Source organism: Equus asinus, chromosome 2 (assembly GCF_041296235.1).
Source record: "Equus asinus isolate D_3611 breed Donkey chromosome 2, EquAss-T2T_v2, whole genome shotgun sequence".
Lineage (NCBI taxonomy): Eukaryota > Metazoa > Chordata > Mammalia > Perissodactyla > Equidae > Equus > Equus asinus.
In genome coordinates, this window is record NC_091791.1 from 130281855 (window position 1) to 130299643 (window position 17789).

Here is a 17789-nt window from a genome sequence, read left to right on the forward strand (position 1 = left end):
GTGGTAAGTGCTCAAACACCAAGTGTGGGCACGGACTGCCCAGGCCAGGATCTCAGTTCTAATGTCACCTTTTTAGGAACACCTTCCCTGACCATGGTTCTCCCAAGAGAGAGTCAGGTTTCCCTGGAACACTCTTAGCATCACATCCTCTCACACTTAGTGGGACCCTAAGTTGGTGTGACCTTCCTGGAGGACACTTGGACAAACAAGGATTTTGTTGGTCAGTGTTTTTAGTTGTAGACACCAGGATCCACTCAGCTAGCTTAAGCAGAACGGGATTCCTTAAGGAGACTAGAGAGCTCACAGAATGGTGGGGAAGGGGAAGGAACACATCCTGGGCTGGGCGTCCAGGGCCGCGTCCCAGAAGCACCGCGCAGAGCTGGCTGCCAACAGAAGTGCTGCTCCGCCTCCGTCAGAAGGCTCCAGAGCAGGAATGACCACCACAGCTCATGGCTCCGGAACCGCGCCGCTTCGGCCCTGATCTGCACTGGCAGAACGGTGCTCCGGCCCCTGCCTGCGCCCAGGACCCACCCGATCACGCTCGCAGAAGTTCATCTCCTTGACAGAGACAAAATCACAGCTAGAATCCACGCCGGGAGGGAGGCCTGGTTTCCAGCTGTTCGCTATCTAGACATACCAGAAGGAGGTGAAGTACGTTCTGAACTAGCCAATCCACCACAGCAGGAACCATACAAACGTTCAGCCCTTTGACCTAGCAATTGCCCTTCTAGGAATCCCTCTGAAGGAAATAATTAGGGAGATAACCAGCATTTGTGTATAAAGTGGAGGTAAGGAAGGAAAGGAAGGAGGAAACAAAATCCATGAACAGGGGGTTGGTTAAATAAATTTTGGAACATTCATATGAAAGAATTTTTGGTCAATAAAAATGAGGTTTTTTGAAGAATTTTAGAATTTGCAATAACATAATATTAAGGAGAAAAGACAAAAAAACAAACTATATGTACAGTATGATCCGAGTTTTGTAAGAAGGGCACCTATACGCAGAGTACAATATTGAAGGAAGTACCCCAAAGATGTTTATCTCAGAGTGATCGGAACCACATGGATTTTTAAACTTTCTCGTTTACACTTTTCTATAGCATCTATGTGTTCTGCCAAGAATATGCATTACTTTTTACAAGTATTTGTTTTAGAGATTGAAGGATGATATAAGCACAATGAGGTATACTCATCCCTGACTCACACGCCTACACACACGCGCACCCCCCCACATGCACATGTATACACGCATGCACATGGGCGCGCACACACCCGCCTCTGCCTTGTGTAGAGGAGGCCTGTGGTGAGGACAGGTCACGTCTGGGAGGTGGCCAAAGTGCAGGCTTGGAGCTGCGGTGTGAGGTGGAGGCAATAAGGGAGGATGAGCACCAATTTCAGAGGGTGGGCAGGGGCCACCTCTGACTTACCTGGATGGCAACATTTATTCCATACCCGTAGACAGAAATTGGCAAAGGGCTTGAAAGCAGGCCGTTCACAAAAAAAGGAATACAGACGACTTTGAAATAGATGAAAAGATACCCAGCTTCAATCATAATCAAAGAAAAGCAAACTAAAACAAGAGCAATTTTTCACTTGCCAGCTTGGCACAGATCACCACGTTTGATGAGAATGTAGGGTGACTGGCCTGGAGGGAAGTGGGCTCTGCCCCGCCCTGCAGGGTGAGCCGTGGTATCTCTCAGAGGGGAGAACGCATGTGCCCTTTGATCCGGCCACTCTGCATCTAGGAATTTGTTCTCAGACAACTGTGCCTTGCTCATATGCAAAAGGGGGGTGCACAAGGGTCTTTATTGCGGTGCGGCTTATCTTAGCAAAAGATTCGAAGCCGAGTTTTCAGTAGGGGTCTGATTAAATAAATCATAGTCCATTCATATGATCAAATATTGTGCTAAAAGGGAGTAATCTCAAAGATACATTTATAAACGATAAAGTCAAGATGAAGAGTGAAGTATGTAATGTCCTACTTTCGTAAGGGACAACCACGTACTTGTATCATTTGATATGTAGCGCATTTCTGGTGTCCCTGGGGAGGGAGATTGGGGTGAGCAGGGTCTGAGTTAGAGTCAGTATTCATTGTTCATACTTTTGCACTGTTAGGTTATCTATTCCTGATCACGTTCATGTGTTGCATTTTCAATTTCTATATAATTAAAAAGTGAATAAATACTCATTGATTAATAATTGCACTAGAAAGCCACAGAGGCATTTGGATGTGATGAGATGAGCCATAGGGAGCCACGGGTCGTCCTTGAGTAGGGGAGTGCAGCCTAAGAGTGGTGTTTAACAGGGAGGACCCAGAAGAATGGCAGAGAGAGGCTGAAGGCAGGGAAAGGAGCCTAACCAGCCACATGAGCTGCCGCATCAAAGTTGCTGGGCAGGCGGGCTGCACCCAGGGGAGCTGCGGTGAGGGACAGACGGAGGAAGGGTTACTCCCTGAGTGGCCTCCATCCTCCCACTCAAACTGGATGATTTTCTCTGTTCCGCCCCCTATTACATCCCACAAGCTTCCCAGAGGATTTATGGAATAATTCTCAGCCTTTCAGCAGCACAGAGAGTGACTTTTTTAACCACAGTCTCTCAATTCATCTGCAGGGTTACTGTCCCTTGTGCTCCCCTCTCTCACATCCCCTGTGCCTGTGGAAGCTGCAGAGCTGGCTCCTACTCTACACCCAGCCTCTGCACACCTTTTACTCGGCTCTGGACTCTTAGCCCGCGCTGCTCCCCCCGCCCCCCTACAGCTGGCTCGGCCACGCCAGTCCCCTAGGCTGCTGTGAGACAGATACAAATGGCCTTCTTCCCTAGCCAGCTCGGCTAGGCTCCCAGGGAGATTCTGATGGGTCTCAAGCTGCAGGAAGAAAGGCGTGTTGGGGGGAGTGGAAAGAGAGTAAGGTTTAAGGGGGAAGGAAAAAAACCTGTCCTGCCTCATCACACATTAATCAGTGTACGTGATAACGAAATATTGTTTTAAATTATTTTCCATGGAGTAAAACATGCTTCCGGAGATGCCCCAAATTGATCCACTTATGCCGTAGTCCAGGGTTTCTCAACCTTGACACTGTCAATCTTTTGGGCTGGATAAGTCTTTGTTGTGGGGGCTGGTCTGTGCATTGTAGGATGTTTAGCAGCGTCCCTGGCCTCCACCCCACTAGATGCCAGTAGCACGGCCCCTCCAGTTGTGACAACCAAAAATGCCTCCACACTTTGCCAAATGTCCCCCCCGGGGGCAAAATCACCCCTGGCTGAGATCCACTGCTGTGGTTTCATGCATTCCCTCACAGGGTACCATGTGCCAGTGGAGGGCGGGCGCAGGTGCCCCTTGTTGGTCTTCACCTAGAGTCATCATGGGGAGTTTCCGGCACTACGAGCAGGCAGGCAGTGGCCGGCTCGGCACCCTATAGCCACCGCACAGAGACAAGCTCTACTTTTCCGCTGGTCCCCTCTCAGAGCGCTAACCTGGAACCCAGGCCTGAACCACTTCCAAAATGCTGAGACCCTCCACCTCCGTTTAACCAGATTCTTTTTGGTTCTTGGGTTTTTTACCCAGAAGCACCAGCTTCTGCCTCTTAGACTCTTTTATTGTTTGGTCTGCAAGGGCAATAAAAAGCCTCAAAGGGTTTCCGGGACATCAAATAGCTCCTTTTAAATTAAAAAGAAAGCAAGGGGGAGGGGAGACCTCCAACCTTTGTATTTTGTTACACAAGTGAATTAGAACATCTGGAATATGTTTCCTTCTGGCTGGGCACTATTTTAAGACATAGGGAGATTGTCCTTAAAATATTTCCCGGCCTTTTATGGCTGCCTAGAGTGTTAGAGGAATTGATCTGTGTGTTGCCGGTTGCATTGGTTGTGGCCCAGGATTCTGGAGGAGTCGGTTGGCCTGTAAAGAGAAACCCTGAGTGGCAGGGCTCAGGACGTCCAAGAGGATGGAAATTGCACCGTGGGCTGGAGCAGTCAGGGGAGACTGAAGGAGCGCAGATCCTGGATGTTCTGTAGTTTGCAACACTGTCTGAACATGAGATACGCTTGCAGTTCTCTGGGTCTTTGCTCAAGCTTTTCTCTCTGCCTGGAAAGCACTACACCCTTTGTCTACTTACTGTCCCCCTTAGTCTTCCAAGTGCACCTCAAAATTGCCCCTTCTTCTTTCCTAATGCAATAATCAGACAAGTGAGAAAGATATGTATAGGTCTATGTATGTATGTGTATTGTATGTTCAGGGGGGTGTGTGTGCATGCATGTATATTTCATTGCAATGTGGTTTGTAGTGATGAAATGTGGAAATAGGCTAAAACATACAGTGACAGGAGACTAATCAAATAAATTACAGTATAGTCATATAATGAAAAATCACTCAGTCATTAAAAATTGAAGATACAAATGGCTATTGACTTGACAAGATGAAAAGAAGTTAAAAACAGCATATATGATCCTATTTTTTTTAATATATTATACAGGAAGGGTTCTGGGAAGAAGGGTAGGAAGCACCAGGAATCTGTCTGCCTACCTAGACAATTGTGCTGGAAGAATCTGTACCATGATGTACAATAATGTAACTATTTTAGAACTCTGGGGTCTATTGAAGGCTTGCAGCTTCCAGGGGAAAGTTCCAACCATAAGCTACTGTTAATTGTGGTCAATTTCAGCTCTCAGCTGGTAGCAGGTATCTATCTCTCACCCCTAGCTGCATCGCAGGCTGTTGTGCATATATTCCAGGAGCAGCTTGCATGCAGCTTGTGGGAGCCAGGGTGGGCAGTAAGATCATGTCCTCAACCAATAATCCAGCATCCTGCAAAACTGTCCTTCAAATATGAGGGAGAAATTCATATATTCCCAGGTAAAAAAAAAATCGAAATATTGGGGACCTGTGCCATGATTGCTGATTGCTGCTTCTGATCACAGAGGTGCAAACACAGAGGCAGGCAGCCATTGTTACTGCACCTCCCCACGTTGTTGCAAGCCCCTCCAACTGCAGCTGAATGACCTCCAGGGGATTTAAAGGGCCCAGTGCCTTTTTCTCTCCCCTTTACTTTTATTCCTCCCCTTCTTTGGGTACAGACATTAAAGACTAGGACATTCAAAAGCAACTGCATTTATGGGGGAAAGTAGAAAGTCACAGAGCATACCCAGGAAAAGGCATAGGTTCTGAAAAGACCTGAGAAGACTTTAAGTTTATACCTCAGACCGATCCTCATTACAGAGACAGCCTACAATAATTAAAACAAAACCAGTAAACCTGGGGGGGAGGTTGGCAGGCAGGGATCTGATTTCCAGAGTTACCACATTATTAGAGTTAAATGTCCAGTTTTCAACAACAAACAATCACAAGATATGCAAAGAAACAGGAAAATTTGGCCCAAAGGAAAAATATAAGTCAACAGAAACTGTCAGTGAAAAATGCCAGCTGGCAGACCTACTAGACAAAGGCTTTAAAACAACTGTCTTAAAGATGCTCAAAGAACTAAAGGAAGATATGGAGAAAGTTTTAAAAAACCATGTATGAATAAAATGGAAATGTTAATAAAGAGAAAACCTAAAAAGAAATTCTAGAGCTGAAAAGTACATTACCTGAATGAAAAATTCACTAGAAGGATTCAAAGGCATATTTGAGTAAGCAGAAGAAAGAATCCGGGAACCTGAAGATAGGACAATTGAAATTATTGAGTCTATGAAACAGGTGGAAGAAATATTGAACAAATGGGAACAGAGCCTAAGGGACCATGAGACGTCATCAAGCACACCAACATGTGCCTTGTGGGACTCCCAGAAAGAGAAGAGAGAGAAAAAGGGGCAGAGAGATTATTGGAAGAAATAATGGCCAAAAACTTCCTAAGTTTGATGAAAGACATGAATATAATCATCCAAGAAACTTAACAAACTCCAAGAGGAACTCAAAGACACCTATGCAAAGACTTATTATACCCAAACCATCAAAAGACAAAGACAAAGAGAATCTTGAAAGAAATAAGAGAAGTGTCTCCTCACATACAAGGGATCCGCAATAAGATTATCAGCAGATTTCTCATCAGAACCTTCGTAGACCAGAAGCTGTGTGCTGATGTACTCAAATACTAAAAGAAAAAAACTTGTCAACCAAGTATCCTGTATCCTTCAAAAGTGAGGGAGAAATTAAGACATTCCCAGATAAACAAAAGCTGAGGGAGTTTGTTACCGCTAGACCTGCCCTGCAAGAAATGCTCAGGGGAGTCCTGCAGATTGAAATGAAGGGGCGCTAGATAATAACTCTACATTGTGTGAAGAGATAATGATCTCAGTGAAGGTAAATACGTGGACAATTGTAAATCTAGTATTATTGTAATAAGAGCTTATAACACCGCTTTCTGTTTTCTACATAGTTTAAGAGACTAATACATTAAAAAATATTATTAGTCTAATAGCTAATATTATTGTAATTTTGGTTCATAACTGCATATTATGTTTCCTACATAATTTAAATGACTAACGCACTAAAAAACAACTACTAGTTTATGTTTTTGAATACACAATGTATAAACACATAATTTTGTGATATCAATAACTGAAAGGGGTAGTGATGGAGTTACAAAGCAGCAGTTTTTGTATGTTAATGAAGTTAAGGTGGTATCGACTCAAATTAGAATATTATAACTTTAGGATGTTAATGTAATCCCCATGGTAACCACAAAGAAAATAGATGTAGCATATATACAAAAGGAAATGAGAAGGGAATTAAAACATTTCACTACAAAAAAAAAAACTAAACAGAAAAAGAAGACAGTAATCCAGGAAATGAAGGACTGAAAAGTTATAAAACATAGAGAAAATAAATAGCAAAACAACAGAAGTAAGGCTCATTATTAGTAATATCATTAAATGTAAATGGATTAAACTCTTTAATGAAAATACAGAGATTGGCAGAATGGATCAGAAAACATGATCCAATAATATGCTGTCTCGAGGAGACTCACTTTATATCCAAAGACACAAATAGATTGAAAGCCAAAGGATGAAAAAAGATATTTCATGCAAATAATAACCAAAAGAGAGTATAGGGGTGGCTATATTAATAAAAGTTTCAATATATCAAGTAGATATAACAATTATAAACATTTATGCACCTAATAACAGGCCATCAAAATATGTGAAGCAAAAATTGACAGAATTGAAGGGAGAAATAGAAATTCTACAATAATAATTGGAGATTTCAATACTCCACTCTCAACAGTGGATAGAACAACCAGACAGAAAACAAGGCAACAGAGGGCTTAAGGAAAACAGTAAATGAACCAGGTCTAAGACACGTATGCAGAACACTCCACCCAACAGCAGAATAGGCATTCTTCTCAAGGGCACATGAGACTTTTTTTTAGGATAGACCATATGTTAGGCCACAAATTAAGTCTCAATAGACTTATAAAGATAGAGGCCACACAGAGCATCTTCTCTGACCACATCAGGATGAAATCAGAAATCAATAGCAGAAAGAAAACTGGAAAATCCACAAATTTGTGAAAATTTACTTACACACTCTTAAACAACCAATGGATCAAAACAAAAGTCACAAGGGAAATTAGAAAATATTTAGAGACGAGTGAAATCGAAAATATAGCATTCCAAAACTTATCAGACACAGTGAAAGCAGTGCTAAGGGAGAAATTTATAGCTATAAATGCTTACATTAAAAAACAAGAAAGATATCAGATTAACAACCTAACTTTACAACAAAAGTAACTAGAAAAAGAAGACAAACTAAGCCCAAAGCTGGGAGAGGGAAAGAAATAACAAAGATTAGAGCAGAGATAAACAAAATAGAGAATGGAAAAACAATAGAGAAAATCAATGAAACCGAAAGTTGGTTCTTCAAAAAGATCAACAAAATTGACAAAATTTTAGCTAGCTTGACTAAGAAAAAAAGAGAGGACTCAAATTACTGAAATCAGAAATGAAAATGAGAACCTGACTACTGATTCTACAGAAACAGAAAGGATTCTAAGACAGTGCTGTGAACAACTGTATGTGAATAAATTGGATAACCTAGATGAAATAAACGAATTCCCAGAAACACATGATCTACCAAGATGGAATCACAAAGAAATAGAAAATCTGAAGTGATCTATAACATTAAAGGAATTGAATCAAGGTGATAGGGAATCTCGGACAAGATGCACACTGACTGATTCACACTGGCTGATCCCTGGAGGCCAGACCATGAAGCAGAGAGGCCTGGACCTCAGCCAATGCTGCTCCCTCTCTCACTGGCAACGGCTCCACAAGGCTGGAGGCCCTTCAAATCCTACTCTCCCCACTTCTTCCAGCCCCAGTGTTGGCACCCTGCCTATGCACAGAATAAGCAGTTCTCTCTTGGGTGTGAAATGAGGTGAAACCATACATTTCTCCATCCCAAGCCCTGGAGTTCCCCATTATTGATGGACCCACTGGAGTAAAGCATTACCCTTTCCAGGCTCATCTTTCCAAAGGCACATTCCCCGGGAAGGGAAAGCTCATTAATGCCCATGGATGACCGTGTGCATGACCTGAGCTGTTGGTTGATTCTACTCCCTGCTCTGTCATGAGGAATCTGGGCAAGCAGGAGCCCTGGTACCTGGAGTCAGTTGACAGAAAGAGCATGGTGGGGGAAGGACAAGGTGAGAAGTAAAACTCTACTGATATCACGACTGGATCAGGCACCAGCTCTGCCCAGGACCTTGCCTCCTGGAAAATCACAAAAATCCCAGACCATCAGCCTGAAAGCCCTCTTGGGTTCAACATCGTCGTGGGACAGAGGAGGAAATTGAGAATCACAAAGGCAAAAGAGATTCCATGGCTGTCAATGGCAGAATCTGGACTAGAACCTGGGTGTAATACACCCAGCCTAGGGCTTTGCTTTTTTCCTGAAGTATTTCCAGAATTCTAAAAGCCTAGAACAGCAAGGAATATTAGAGATCATCTAATTCAGACTCTTATCAAAGATGAGTATGTTCTAGAACTCCACCAGTTCAGATAACAGGCCTGGTGCTCTGGCCATCTCTGTGAGATCTGCATACAGATGACAGTGGATTAAAATTCTGACCAGGGTTATTGAGGGTCTACCATAGGCCAGAAAGTCTATATTCTAAACTATCTTTTGAAAGCCGTTATTGTTGTCCCCTCTTTTTGGTAGAAGACACTGGGGATCAGAAAGGGTAAGTAATTTATTCAAAGTCATAGAGATAGTAAATTGAGAATATAGGATTTTAACTCAGGTCTATGAGTTCAAAAATCCTTGATTCTTCCACTAACTCATCATGGGCTGTGTGTGCGTGTGTGTGTGTGCGTCCGTGCATGCACGTGTGTGTATGCAGAGAGAGAGGGAGAAGAAGAGAGAGAGAGATGGTTTGAAAGAAAAACGGTGAGTTCTACCCTCTTGCCATCCCTGATGATGGGAGAGAGAGTGCTAAAAGGCCAATTGTACGGTCGTCAGTCTCACCCATCTGTTAGCATTAGTCCTTGCTTTCACTGACCGTCTTTCCAGGCTAGGTCAGACTCTCCCATTACATGCCCACCCTCAGAGTACCTGCCTTGTCCTTCACAGCACTTATCATAGATTGATTCAGTTACCCATGTAATTATTTATTCAATACTTCTCTCCCTCAATAGACTGTAAGCCTCCTGAGGGCAGGGACTGTGTCTGTCTTGGTCACCACTGTATCATCTTGTATCTAGCACAGGGCCTGCACCAAGTATGTGTTCATAGTATTTGTCGAGCAAATAGATGAATGGTTGGTTGGATGGATAGGTGGATGCATGGATAGATACATGGTCAGATGCATGGATGCTTGGATGGATGGACAGATGAATCTCAGCTCACTGGAAACCTGAGCTGTGCAATGACCCAGAGCCCTAGGCCTGGGCTCTTGGCTGAGAGTCACAGCAGACCAGAACTCTATCTCTGTTCCCAAACCCTGCTGGGGTAGTAAGTCACCCAATTTCTGAAAACCATATGATTCTTCCCACAATGAGGCTGCCCAGAGGGGCCCGCAAGCCTCAAAGAGCACCAGGAAAACTCTGTTCACACGCACAGTGACTGCCAGCCCCTTATCGTTGCTGTTTCTTTGATGTGCTCTTTGTGAGTCAGAGCTGCTGTTGCCTCAGCGCTGTTCCTGTTTCAGCAGCACTCTGACATTTTTAAAAGAAAAAGGTCAGAAGCAGTGGACTCTGTCTTTGGGCTAAGACTGCAGACAGCCCTTTGATTTGATTACTTCTTGATTTGATTTTAAATGGACTTGGGGTTAAAGGGGACAAGGATGTCAAAGAGAAAATGCTGGAACTCTCCCATCTATGGCAAAATGAAGAGAAATGCTCCAGGCCTTTGGAGGAAACCATCCGCAACTTCCCCTCTTCTCTATAAGATCCACTGTATGTACGCTCATTCGGCTCAGCCTGGGGTCTGGCTGTTTCCAGACCCATATTGAACTTTCTCACTTCCTTTCTTACCTGCATATTTCCTCTTGCCAAGAATGCCACCCCTTCTCTCATCTTCACTGCTCGCATATCCAAGTACTGTGCAGCCTTCTGAGCTCAACTCAATGGCTTCTTTCTCCACTAAGCCTCTTCTGCTCACAAGAGCCACCAGTCTCTTGCCCTGCCTGCTCTCTGAGCTCTTGTAACATTCACCGTCCGTGTGACAATTACTCATGCTACTATCTAATGATAATGTGCATTTTTGCAATGTTCTGTTACAATTTAAAGGAGGAAAATTATGGTGTCTTCGGGACAATGGCACTCTTGGGGACAAAAGAAAGGAACTGGAGTCCAACTCAGCTACTGTCTTCCTATCTGATCCCAGGGAAGTTATTACTCTCAGTTTGTTCATCCCTAAAGTTGGAGTACTGTTGGATAGTTTTGAATATCAAATAAGATAAGGGTCACAAACATGCTTTGTCAATGTACAGTGGCATGCATATGTGAAGAATAATCAGCACCATCATCTTCTTTCTCTCCATCATTTCCAGCATCATGACCATCGCCATCATCGGCATCATTACATTGCTACCTTTCTTCCCACGCATACACGTGTTGTCTTCTAGACTGGACTGTGAGCCTCTCATGGTTAGAGACCTCCCTCCTTCTCCACCTAGCACAGGGCTGGGTACACAGTCCGTATCCAATGACTGTTTCTTAACCAACGGATAAAGTCAGAGGAAAAGAAATCAAAGGGAGAAGGTTGTATTTGACAAGGATGCCTTTCAGAGATCCTGTTTTCTTACTTCCTCTGTCTAAAAAAGAACAAATGGAAAGTGAGGACATTATAAAAGTCAGCAACCTCCCTGCCTAACAAGGATCATCATGGACAGTTTTTGTCATGGTCCCCAACAGTGCCAGGGCACTTCCCATCTCATGGTCTCATCTAGCCTTCAAGAGGGTCCTGAGAAAGGGGACAGGGAAGCGCAGGTACATTAGCACCCCATTCGGGAGTCAAGCAAAGTGCAGCTCAGCAAGGCCAAGGCTCTCACTTGCTCCAGGGTGGAGCAGCGAGTCGTCGGTAAAGACCCGCCTGGGAAGCCGGCTCCTGACCCTTGGCCCCTGGCAGGGAGGCACTCATTCCACTGAAAGAGAATTCCCTACCATTAGTTGAGGCAGGCGTTTTATAAATGTTACATCATTTATTCCTCAGAGTGTCCTTGCAAATGACCCATCATCGTCCGCATTTTTTACGTGAGGAAACTGAGGCTCTGAGAGGTGAGATGACCTGCCTAAGGTCAGAGAGAGGAGGTGGGGGCTGGCTCTTATTTCCCAATAGTGGCTGAGCACATTCTAGGCATGTGGGCTGAGCCTATTGCCAGGGTGTGAATCTCTCCCCTGTTCTCTGGTTCCCACATTCACAGGAAGTTCGGGTCAACCACATCCTGCCACGTCCTTGCAAACGAGATAATGATCCCCACCACCACCATTCTCTGTCCCACCACAGCCCAGCCCAGCCCAACGAAGGCAGACGGGCTGCCTTTACTCTGTTGACAACAATTGAGTATCAGAGCTAAAAGAGGCCTAATTCTATGCTCCTTGGAGTGTCTTCCTTCAGAATCATCTGGGGCAGTTGTTAACAGTTCAGAATCCCCACGCCATCCCTGGAGTTTGAAACAGTGGCTCCAAAGGAGTGGCCTAGGAACCTGCATTTTTAACAAACACCCTGAGTGATTCGATGAGCATTCACATTTGGGAAATCACCAGTGCAACCCTCTTATTTTAACAGAGTGAAGTTGAAGCCCAGGGAGGAGAAACAACTGCCCTCTGGCCCCAGTAGTGTGGGATTTGCTGCCTCTTCCATGTGCCTGTTGCATCTGTTACAAGGGACCACGGAATGCTATCGAATTCACACTGTGCCCCTAGGGAAGCAGGTTGGGACAGTTAATTAAACCACCTTGGGATCTAACACATCCAGCTCCATGTAAGCAAAAGGAATGATGCTTTGTGGAGGGTGAGAAACACATCGGGGGATCCTCCAGAAGAACCCCCTGCGTGCAAGGCAGAATCCTCATCAGACGATTTGGAAGCTGCCTTCTTGGAGTGATTGGCCTCCAGTTCAAAAGGATTAAGCCTTTAGGCCAGAAGAAGGCAAACTACCGCCAGCGGGTCAAATCCGGCCCCTGCCTGTTTTTGTGAAGTATTATTGGAACACAGCCACACCCATGTGTTTACAGCTGCTTTTGTGCTACAATGGCGGGGTAAAGCCTCAAATATTTCCTATCTGGCCCTTTACAGAAAAAGTTGGCCAACCTTTGCGTTAGCCCATCAGTGAACCAGCAAAGCTTTGCTCCAGAAGGTCTATGCTATTCTCAGTCCCGTATCCCCATCACCTAGCAGCGCGGTGCTTGGCATAGAGTAGGCACTAAAAAACATTGTTGAATGAATGAACCATCACAATGAGCTAGTTTAATTCCCATTATACAAATGAGAAACCCATAGCTCTTAGAAAAGTTTAGTATATAGTCCAAAGTCTCAGAGTTAGAAAGTGCTAGAATTAGAATTTGTCTTGATCCAAGGTACAGTATTTTCCCCTATAAACTTGAACTATGGGTAAGGTAGAATCTTGCCAGAACTCTGCAGGTATGGGGCCTTGGGTAGATCTTTGGAAGAAGGGGCTGGATCACAGGGTTGGGAAAGGTAGGAAGGCCCTAGGATGAAATAAAGGATGATCTGAAGGGACAAGAAGAGCCTATGCTGCTGGGAAAATTGTTACCTTGAGAATATATTAAGCTGATTCATACTACAGTGTTAGCTTCTTTCTGGACCTGCTTTCAGCTTAACTAAAGGTGAGTAATGGAGCTTTTTCACCTGGAGGTGAAGGAGGACTCCTCAAGGAGCACAGAAAGGGGAGATGAAAGTGAGCCAAGCACACGTACCAGAATTCAACTCAAAACGAGCCAGGCTCTGGTCTCAGAGGTACTGAGTCACTGGGGGTATTCGCAGAGAGGCTGGGCAACCACTTAGCAGTGGGGCTGTGGTGGATGTGCCTGCTCCAGGGCGAGCCTGAGCCTAGTGGTCATGAAGCCTTTCCCAGCTCTGAGTTCTCACCCTGACTATGCGGCTTGAGTCAGCCCCGACACTCTCCCCTTCTAGTTCACGGAGAGGCATTAAAGGTACAGGACAAGCTCTCTTGAATCTGATGAGATCCAGCTTTATCAGAGTCACTTGGCCAAAACAGTCATAGAAAGTGGAGAATCAATTGGTCTGGCTGATTGGAATTCTTTGTTATCTCTCCTAAATAAACCATATCCACAAAGTATGATCGACAATTTCTAGTGTCTGTTTTTCAAAGTGGACTGAGAACGTAAAACTGAACGCCAGACTGAGTTTTCACAGTTTTTTCCTCTAATCTTGACAGTTATCTCATTACACTTAATTCACCAGAAAGTCGTTTGGCTATCACATGTATTGAGTGCAAGCACTCAACTTAGCATGCAAAGAAGCAACTCTATTTTTCTGCACTCATGTTTCATCGCATTATAGAATAATTAAATCCATTCTTTAATTAGAATAATACATACAGGTTCAGAACAAACACAGATAACACTTGATAAGCACAAACAGTTCAAACGATAGGAACAGACATACCTGGAAAAATTGGAGGGTACCTGATGGCTTCAAGGGTTTGGTGTGTCCTGGGCATGGGCACAGCGCTTGCTGAGGGGCACGGAGAGCCTCCAGCAATCTGGCAAGTTGCCTAATGGAAGATTGGCTAAGAGGGGTCTGCTATTTAACCACACATTTGCTGCAGCCCTTTGTCATGTGCAGAGCACTGCCCTGTGCAGCCCCCCGACCCTCTGAGGCAGGCAGAAAAGATTTTCCTATAGAGAAAATGAGGATCAAGGACAATAAGTGACTCTCTCAAGGACAAATATGCAGTATTAACTCCTTGTGTTTGTACTGCTTGAGCCCAGCACAGAGTGGACACGTGAAAAAAAGTCCACTATTTTTGGGACAGAAATAATAGAGCTGGGCCCAAATCCAGGGAGATCTCTGAGCGCCCCAGTTCTTCCAGCCCACTTACAAAGCATGTGCGAAACGCACACGATATACCAAGCTCTATACTTGGCTTGGGTACCAAAGATGGAGCCTGTTACTTCTCATCTGTTTAGAACCTTGTGCTTTCTCATTCTTGTTCCTCTCCCCACCTCTCCCCTGGGGAAAAGAAAAAGCCAAATCCTTCTGTCTCCTTCGGTGTCACTGTTAGATTCTCTGCAAAGTGGCCCGGGGAGAAACAATTGAGCGCCGGAGGATGATGCCAAAGCTCTCCAGAGGAAAGGTCAGCAGTGTCCCCCACCCAGTCTCACCTTTGCCCCCTGAACCCCGTGTCCTACTTGTAACTCCAAGACTTCCCATACTTATGCAAAACATCCTAGCTGTCTCCCCATGAGCTCGAGGGGAAACCCTAAACCTCAGAGTGAAATGAAGGGGTCAATTTGCCAGAGGAAATTAGACACAAATAAGCCTGGGGTGAACCGCTCAGCCAAAACTGTTTCTCCGGATTAGTCACAAGGTTACCCACTCACGAATGTCCCTCCCTGGCTCCCCCCGCAACCCCGGTTAATCTAGAAGGCTGGTCTGGTTCCAAGCATGGCCAGAAGAACAGGGGCAAAGAAGGTTGCTGAGGGAGGGACATTTACCAAAGATACCGCAGCGACCTTCCTTCCGCCTGGGTGGGGCTTCTCTTTTCTTTTAACCTCCCGCTAAACTGCTCCTCGGCACCTCCGCTTCCTGCCAGTGCTACCAGGAGATCTTTAAAAGTTTAATAGGAGGGAGTGGTGCCCCCAACTCCATCTTCACACTCTCAGGGAAGGCAGCAATGGTCCCGTGGCTTAGTTCTCAGCAAATATTTATTGAAGCCTCTTTTCTGCTGGGTACACATTTACCATAGAGCTGATGGTTAGTAAGGCAAAGATATCAAATAACCACTAGATAGTACACTTGCTGACGGTGGGGGTTTGCGTCTCTTTGATTCAGTGCTGTATCGTGAGGCCAGGAAGAGGCCTGGCAATAACAGGCATTCAGTAAGTATAAGTTGAGTGAATGGATGACACAAAGAATTGCAGGTGTCTCACTGAGTGCAAAAATTAAACATGCCCTGGTCTATGAGAATGTGTCCCGGGATTTCTAACGTCCTTTGGGTCCAGGGAAGGCTTCTTTGCCAAAATGATGACCTGGCTGAGATCCACAGGGTGAGTAGGAACCAGCTAAAAGAAGGAGGAGTGGTGGCAGGAAGAATAGTCCAGGCAGAGGGAACAGCATGGCTGAAGGTCCTGAGGCAGGAGGAGCAGAGTTCCTGAGGGGAAGGAGGTCTGTGGAGCTGGAGGATGGGTGGGAAGGAGGGTTGGGTCAAGGTGACTCTGGAGAGGACAGCAGAGCAAGCCTGGTGGGCTGAGGAGAGGACTCCAGATTCTTCCTCAGAACAAAGAGGAATCGCTAAAGTGCATTCAGCAGGAACCGACGCGGTCAGACTTGTGTTGGCATCACGAGTTGAAAGGCCACTGCCACAATATGTTTGGGAGTGTCTAGGTATACACAACAGTGGGAGCTGGGGAATTCACCTCAGCTGTGGCTGAAGTTGAAACTGGTGTATTTTCCGTCTACTACAGGCTTACCTTCACATCGCTACGTAATGCATTTTATGCCGTAAATACCGATGTTGCATTACTGTGAGCCAGACGTCATCCTAAGTGCTTCACAAACATTCACGCATTTAATCCTCACAATGGCTCTGTGATGTTGGTGTTATTATTATCCTGTTTAAAAGAGGAGGCAACTGGGGTGGGGCATTCAACCCAAGACAACAAATGGCATTACCAGAGTCTTCCTCAATTCCTGTGGGGCACAGAGGGCTCCAGAGGGCTCCATTGCCCTACGGAGGGACTGGGGAGAGGCTGGCCTGGAGTTGCAGTGGGGGTGACTTAGCTCAGGAAGTCAGCTGTCAGGAGATCCAGCCACAGCGGAGTGGAGCCTCGATGGCAGGAAGAGAAGGAGGCCCCTGCCAGGGCCACAGCTGCAATCCTGGCAGCTCCCATGTAATCTGAGGGATCCCTCACTTTCTCTTCCCCCGGATCATCTGCTTCATGGCTCCCACAGCTGCCTCTTTCTTGGTTGACACCTTCATTTTAGCAGAACCCCCCCCCCCCCCGTTGCATTCTGAGACAGAGAGAGTAGAAGGCAAATTTGGGAGGAATTTGCATTTTAAAAATGTCTTTAGAAGGGCCCGTGGCCCAGTGGTTAAGTTCGCACGTTCCGCTGCAGGCGGCCCAGCGTTTCGCTGGTTTGAATCCTGGGCGCGGACATGGCACTGCTCATCAAGCCACGCTGAGGCAGCGTCCCACATGTCACAACTAGAAGGACCCACAATGAAGAATATACAACTATGTACTGGGGGGGCTTTGGGGAGAAAAAGGGAAAAAATTATATCTTTAAAAAAAATAAATAAATAAATAAAATAAAAATGTCCTTAGGGCTTCTGCTGGATTGTTACTTGGCTGGGCAGAAACTCTACAATGTAAATCACTTTTCCTCAAAATTTTGACGATGTGGCTTCTTTGCCTCTAGGTTTCAGTGCTGTTGCTGAAAAGCCCGCACTTGCTTAACAGTTTGTCCGGGTATAGAATCCTAGGGCATAAATCAGCTTCCAGAACTGTTGAGAAACCCAAAGCCATCCTGTACCCTGATCTGTTAGACATGTCTTGCTTTTGTTTTGTTTTGTTTTGTTTTTCCCATTTTTCCTTTCTGGAAGCTTTCAATATCTTCTCTTTATCCGTATTCTGAAATTTCACAATAATTTGCCTTGATGTGGGTCTTTTTGTCATTTGCTGTGTGGAGCATGTGGTGGGTTCAGACGGGGAAACGTGATTTCAGTTCTGGGAATTTTATTTTTGTAAAATTTCCTTGCATATTGCCTCCACTGTGTTTTTTCCATTTTTCTCTTTTTGGGTTTCTTACTATTTGGATGCTGGAGATCCTAGATGGATCCTCCAAATTTGTTCTCTCTCTTTCCTATTTTCAATCTGTTTATCCTTTTGTTTTACTTTCTGAGAGGTCTCCTCATGTTCCAAATGTTGCGTTATTTAAAAAAAACTTTTTTGGTCTGCTCATTTTAACTTTCAAGAGCTCCGTTTTATTCTAGGTGGGATCTCCCACTTTTTCTTTTGACATTCTGTTTTTGCTTTTTGAATATAACGCCTTCTGTCTGTCTGATGATATTACTTATAATGTTTTGAGGTCCATTCATTTCTAACGTGGGTCACTAAGATCAGATGAAAAGCTCTGTGGAGTGGAATGGG